This window comes from Ambystoma mexicanum, chromosome 1p (genome assembly GCF_040938575.1).
Source record: "Ambystoma mexicanum isolate Mex_15411 chromosome 1p, UKY_AmexF1_1, whole genome shotgun sequence".
Lineage (NCBI taxonomy): Eukaryota > Metazoa > Chordata > Amphibia > Caudata > Ambystomatidae > Ambystoma > Ambystoma mexicanum.
The window spans coordinates 1,219,370,307-1,219,377,143 of record NC_090921.1 but is presented as its reverse complement, the minus strand read 5'-3'; the positions used below and the strand labels follow the sequence as shown (position 1 = coordinate 1,219,377,143).

The window sequence follows — 6,837 nt, the reverse complement described above, 5'->3', positions numbered from 1 at the left end:
TTTAACTTAACCCAAGTGGTCGAGGTAAAAACTGGGAAAAGCCCCGCAGAAGATTTGAAAGTTGGATTCGTGAAGTGAAGGGCTGCACTGAGCCATCACATATCTGTACGAGGGACCGCAAAGCAGAGGAAATCGGGGCCTTTCCCATGACGACCTTCTCACGCCCTTTAACATGTGATGAAAGAAAGTTCAAGCATGACTCTTGTCTCCATTATTAAAAATGGTACAGTAGTGGTATGAATCACGGCTCTTAAATAGGAATGTGAATCAAAAAATGGGGGTGGAAATGGAATGCTCCCAAATACGGCAAGTAGTATTTCAGAAATGTCCATTCCATTATTGGTGGAAGGGTGGTAAACCTATAATAAAGGACAAATCTTCCATTAGCTGCTATCCATATCTCCCAGACGATGGGAGCTGTATTTCACTCAACCAAGCATGTAAAATAGTGATAATGCTTTAACACCATAGATGGTTTAGATATGCTTGGCTTATCACAATTTCTGCTGCACAACACCACAAGCAACCCCAGACATGTGTCAATGTCATTAGGCATCCTCAGTGAGCTGCAGCTTGGAACTCTAGGCGCAGCAGACTCAGGACCCGCTGCTAGGCAGACGCGCCCCAGTGTTGCATGACCCATAGGTATAGCCAGGCCTTGAAATGGTCTGGGATTTTCATGGAGCGGCCTGTAATTGATTTTTTTTAAAAAATGATTTGCAGGTAGGTTTAGTGATAGCCAGCCATGGCTTATACTGGGGACTGAGAGGCCTCAAGGAAAATAGGAAGATCTGAAAATAAAAGAAGAGGAGAAAGTAATGTCATCTTAGGCAAAGGACACTGGTGTTCCGGTAGGGTGTGGGGGAATGTAATTAACGCAGAAACTTTGACTTTTACTGGGGGGACAATGCTCATATTGAGTGGGCACAGAATGGAGGTTACCTACGCAGAGTGTTAGTACTGGGATCAGGGGCCATCGTGAGTGTTTGGGGATCAGGGGTGGAGTCATGCGGATGCGGAAATAGGAAGCAGTGCTGCTATGAGGCTGGCTGCACCGGCTGGAGCAGAGGGGAGTCAGACAGATCGAGGCATGCGTGCATACGTGTTATCAGGGGTTCACCTATTTCTGTCCTAGAGATCTGTTCTTGCGGGGATCATGAGCACACATAACTAAGCTGCCATCATAAGTAGGGACCGATGCTTGGGCCTGGTGCCAGGTGAACGCTTCACAAAGAACAGTTTAGAGTAAGATTTGACACATGAGCGACAGGCCAGGCTGTCCCACCAGAGGTCCATTGCTGGGGGAGCAGGCAGGGGATTGGATGCAGGTGGATATGCAGTGTCAGGGAGGCAGTGCCGAGAAGCAGGCATGGCATGAATAGCCTTTATATGCGTGTTTGGGCAGTCTGTGCTATCATCAGCAGCCAGGGGGTGGGTTTTAGGGGGCAGAGCATAGGGATCAAGGAAGTGGGGAGTGGGAATCCTGGCAATTCAGGAGACATGAAGGAATTAAGAGCTGAGGGATGGCAGCCTTTGGATCGGGAAAGGGCAGGATAGCTCTAGATCGGCATTCGGGACTGTGGCCGGAGGCGTGTGGGTGGCCGTAGTGCTGGGACGGAGAGTTCCTGCACGGCAAGTATGACCCTACAGTTTGTGATTGGATCATTAATCAGGGAAGGGCGTCAGGGGCAAAGCTAGGCTTGGATGGTTAAGGTCTTGCGGCAGCGCTGGGAGGCTGGTATTTGGTGGGAGCAGGGGTGCCAAAGGCCGCCTGCTACACAATTCATTAGAGCTGGAGCCAACAGCGAAAGCGCTCATTGAGCGCATGCGTGACTCTCGGGTACACAAAGAGATCCAAGCTAGCAGGGAAAACATGCAGAGATCAAAAAGCAAATCAGGGTCTTGAGGAGCATGCGGGGAGTGAAGGACATGCCTAAGAGCTTGGACAATCTTAAGGCATAGAGGTTTCCTGAACAGCACAGAGCAGATGCACTCTGGGTGATTGGGTGAAGCCGGAGACAAAGGTTATAGTGGGGGCTTGGGTACAGACCGGCATCAGAGCGGCGTGATGGGTGTGGGGGGACAGTTGGGATTGAGTCCTGCAGATCTTTGTGGTAGGTGAGTACACGTTGTTCTGGAGGGAAGGGAGTGAGAGGCCTTTGGATCTTGATGACAGGGGACCCGTGCTCAGGTGAGGAAGGCAGAGGGCAAAGGCTGGCGATGGTGAGTGGGAGGTTGTGGATTAGTGGGGAGGTTGCGTAGCATTAATGCTAGGATGAGGGACGAGGGAGGTAAATGGGTCACTGTTAGGACAGGGACATGCTAGCAAGGAATCGTGTTCTCGTGCGAGTCCAGAGGATGAGGACATTCCGTGTCATTAATGGGGCTGGCAGTACAAGCGCCTCTCCTCTGTGCCTCAAGTTCTGAATGATCTAAGTGCGTCATACTTTATACATTAGAACCAACCATAGCCCGGGAATTCCCATTGTAGCACTAGACTCTACTAATATGATACTATGCTGGACTTGGTGACGCGGGCATCGTACTGCACCTAAAAGGCAGGTATGCCAAGTATTAGTTTGCAGCAGAGATGGCAGCACAGTAGTTGCAGGTGAAATAATTGGCGCGCTTTGGCCCCGCCTGCAGTACTTTAGACGCCCTCTCTATTTCCCACAGACAGGCCAGGCGGGTGGGTTCCACACACGCCATGGCCGCATCGCAGAGCCTCGGACCACAACACACTTGATATAATAATATAATAATTGATACGTGTATATTGCTCCTTCTGGAAACGCCTCAATGGGGCATCTTTCAGAAGAGAGGTGCAGCTGCTCCCCCGAAGCACCGAGATGTCAAAGAGGCAGGAGGCTGTGGCAGCAGCACGAGATGGCAGACTTGCCCCCTGCGGCGAGGTAAAGCATTAAGGTTGCAAGGGGCGCTGAAGGGGCCATCACCAGAAGGAAAGGGAAGCCCAGCCCCCAGAAGCTCCTCTGGAGCACCTGCATGATTTAGAAGGACAGAGCAGAAGGAGGCAGGCGGAGAAGCTCATCTGAGAGCAAGGAGTTTGCGTAGTTGAGAAAGGGGGTTCTAGAAATAGTACAGATCGCTGTGTCATCCCGGCATAAACACATCATTGAGCCTGAATACCATTAAATACAAGCATGGAGACCTACGGCATGTGTCATCAATCTGTGCAGCATCATGAGGCAATAATTTTCTCGGGGTGATAGCTCAGCGGCAAAGTGCTCGCCTTGGAAGCAAGATGACACGAAGCAACACAGGTTCGATCCCCATATCATGTCAACCGCACCATATGAAGCAACATGAATGGGTGTGGGCGCTATGCAGGAAGGATGCAATATATGAGACCCACGTGACTTCAGAAATGCCTTAGTGCCGCTGCCGGGCAGAGGGAACTCACGAGTTTCAGCCAGACCGTCCCTTACCTTTAGTCGGCTCAACAGCAGCCGTCAGAACTTGATTCACAACTAAGAGTAGAGGCAGAGCTGGAAAAGAAGAGCACAGACCGTCAATAAGCAGGGCTGGGCTGGCGCCCCCCCTTTCCCCATGCAGCTCCTGCTTGCGTGCCACTCACCCAGCATCAGAAGCTGCCACGAGGCACAGGACCACTTCATCTTATGCGCCGCCTGGATCTAAAAGCAAGCAGAGTGGCAACGAGGGTTATAGCTCAGCCCTCAAAGTGTGTTAGTAAACAAAGACCCTCATTCTGAGTTTGAGGGTGACAACCGATGATATTTGCAAATGCTGCATGACAAATGATAGTCTATTCGAATGGAGTAAATTCTGCTTGTCTATGAGGTGAAAGAGCACCTCGAGTTTACCCCAATGGTAACCTCTGCCAGAGGGATGGAGTAAAGATCGTTGATCATTGAAAAGTCCCTGAAGTTGTTGAATTGTTTTTTTTTCTCTTGTGGTGGAGAAAACCACAAGTGAATCCTTTTGCTTCGGGAAAAAAGACATTGTGCATTGGACGCTCTGATGTCATAAAACGTGGCTATCTCTTCTGCTCACCTTTGAACCCCCAGCGCAACGTAAAACAAACATTCTGTGTGTAACATAAATAATACCCTAGTGAAAAGATCAGCCTATAAAAGCAGGACAGAAGTCGATTTAAAAATAAATAAATAATAATGCATGAAGCAATATTCATTTTATTTATTTATTAAGTGACTTGTTTGGTTCCACACACACAGCACAAACAAACAGGATGCTTCAGAGCACGGATCCAGAGCACAAGCACCTCTTCGACCTTTACTGCCTACCTGGGGGAATTCTTATCCTGGCTGATGCCTGAGGAAGAAATCCCTCTAGGCTCATAATGAAGGTCAACGAAGGACTACAGCAGCATGGGAGTAAAGAGAGGCTCAGAGTAAAACCTGATGCAGAGGGAATCAACAGTGTACGGATTGGGTGTGAGCGGTGGAGAATGGCTGGAAGGAAAGGCGACAAAACAGAGAAACATAATTGTGCTGTACTGTGGGGGTGGAGTGAAATTTGGGATCAGCCACATCAGGTGAAGGAGAAGTGCGTGCCCTGTAGATGGGGCGAAGGCAGGTATTGAATGGCTTGTCCTGAGAAATAGTTTAGTCAGAGTGTCTGGCTGTGCTCCAAGGTCCAAACATGCTGAGCCAGCAAAAAACAAAAAACAAAAAAACATAACTGGCTTCTTGATTCCCCACTCACCATAGTGTCCATACCTAGGGACTTGCCACCCCCAACACCAGGACATAAAACACACACGCTGCACCCCAATCATGAAAGTTATGGCACAGCGATATAACATGATTTAACACAGTTCTCACTAGCCTAGATATGAAGCAGCAATGTGAGCCTCCGCTGCACTTTAGGCACTTGGTCACGTATGTTCCCAGCTCTAGTTGGTACAACTATGTCTTCCTATTAGACTTGAACGTATTTACATGACACTCTGTGTTGCAGAGATGGCTTGAAAAGTGCACACACCACTTATTCATTCAACATGACAAGTTATTAACTGCTTGTAAAAACAGATTAACCAAAAAAGAGTATGATTTTGGCTTTGCATGCTCTCCCTCCTGCATGGAAGATTACCGGAATGTATAGGAATGTCAGCCGAAGAAATCGCTTGATTGTACTACTGTGATGTCACAACTTAGACACACACCAACACAAAAAATAGAACCGTGTAAGAAGTGTGCTTCCTTGTCATCATTGTTTGGCACGGATATGCAGTTTTCTGTTATTGATTACATATGTGTTGCTCCTCGAGAAACTAAAGACGATTCCTTTTTGTCCGGACTAAACAAGCATAACAACAAACTAAACATTGCAACACCATAGAAGAACGGTGGTGAGGATTGAGTTTCACGGACACATTCGCCATTCCAGCTCTTTTAAAACAGCAGTCACTCTTATTGTTAGACATTGTTGCAGACAATTATCAATTACACAGCCACACTGCTGTCTGCTGCTATGTACCCAAAGGGCTTCCCCTGCAAGCGTGCTGCTCATAACAAAGAGGCACGTTGTTGGGATATTTGCGCGACCCCGGGGCTAGTCACTTTTTAAAGAAATGTGTGCCCCGAGCACCCATACAAGGTTTTTAAGAGCGATAATCAGACAGGATTGCGAGGAGCCAGGTCCTTTGCCCGGACAAGTGATATTTATTTGTACTGATTTTCTCACCTGGAACAAGGGATGGGCTCAGTTCTGTTTTCATCGGACAGTGGATTTGTTTGCTGACGAGTCAGACGGTTGGCACAAGCCATGTCTGACGAGCCGAGCTCTGCCCGTGGATTGGCCGCCCTGCTGCAGGCAGGCACCGCACACAGTCCCACGATGAACAAGTCCAGTTATTCTTTGCAGTTAAATCTTTCAATGAATAGAACGTGGAACAGGCGGTTCTGGCTTCAGTGCGGCACTGGTCGATTTGACCATGGTGACCAAGAAGCCTGTACATTTCCGTCAGGGGCAGCATAGGGTCCAGGAAAACCTCGCTATGCCTCCTGGGAGAATAATTACCCAGCCCTAAACCTGAGCTAAGATGAGAAGCACACAGTACTTTTCCAGCTTATCTGGAGCTCACTTGTCACCTACTCCGTCCCATGTGCATGCTGTTTCCCATTCCGCCACAAGGTGGCTTTGTGAACCGAACACAAGAGACTTAAAGTCCAGACCACAGATAATATAAGAAAAGTAAAACTGTATTACCTAAATTGCACTAAATGATGAAGAGAGAAAATAGGACAATACACAATAAGACCTACACTAATCATTGCACACAGCGTTCATTTGAGCCTTTAAAGCAGCCTATCACAAGAGCCCATTAAGGTCTAAAAACAATGACCACATTGATCACAACATTACAGGTACACATTTCTTAGTCAACCTACACAGAGCTGGAAAATAAATTAAAAAAGCCAATCCTTTGGACACAGTTAAAGCCTTAGGCTTATGCAACTATACACGCACAGAACGCGAGTGAGGTTTCCTTCCCCTCAATTTACCTTTCTGCCCTTAAGTTGGAACGCTGCTTTGCTGAGCTGCCTGTTCCAGCTTCAGCCCACTGGCATGCAGGCTTTTATTGCAAAAAAGTAGGCCACATATTGTGTTTCAAAATATGCAAATGCCGTTTCAATCAAGGAAACTTCCCGAAAGAACATGTGGCGATAGTAAGTAAAAATAAGCTGCGCGCGCATTTTAAGTGCAGGCGGGCCCATCTCCGCCTTTGCCTGTTTGTGATTTACAAATAAAAGACAGGATAAACTAATGGTCAACCCATGTACTTTTTCTCCTTAAATAATCACTATACCTGCTCTGCGCCTCATAGCGACATAT

At 47.8% G+C, this 6,837-nt stretch overlaps 1 long non-coding RNA gene across 2 annotated transcripts; it reads right to left on the bottom strand.

Annotated features, from left to right (window-relative positions):
• Positions 1-3,442: 3,442 nt before the first annotated feature.
• Positions 3,443-6,547, bottom strand: LOC138572544 (uncharacterized). 2 transcript variants are annotated; one of them, XR_011303911.1, is made up of 3 exons: positions 6,507-6,547; positions 3,596-3,653; positions 3,443-3,506 (listed from the first exon to the last, which is right to left on the bottom strand). It is a non-coding gene; the product is annotated as an uncharacterized lncRNA (long non-coding RNA). The 2 variants fall into 2 exon arrangements; XR_011303910.1 differs by lacking the exon at positions 6,507-6,547 and adding an exon at positions 5,686-5,951.
• Between the last annotated feature and the right edge of the window lie 290 nt (positions 6,548-6,837).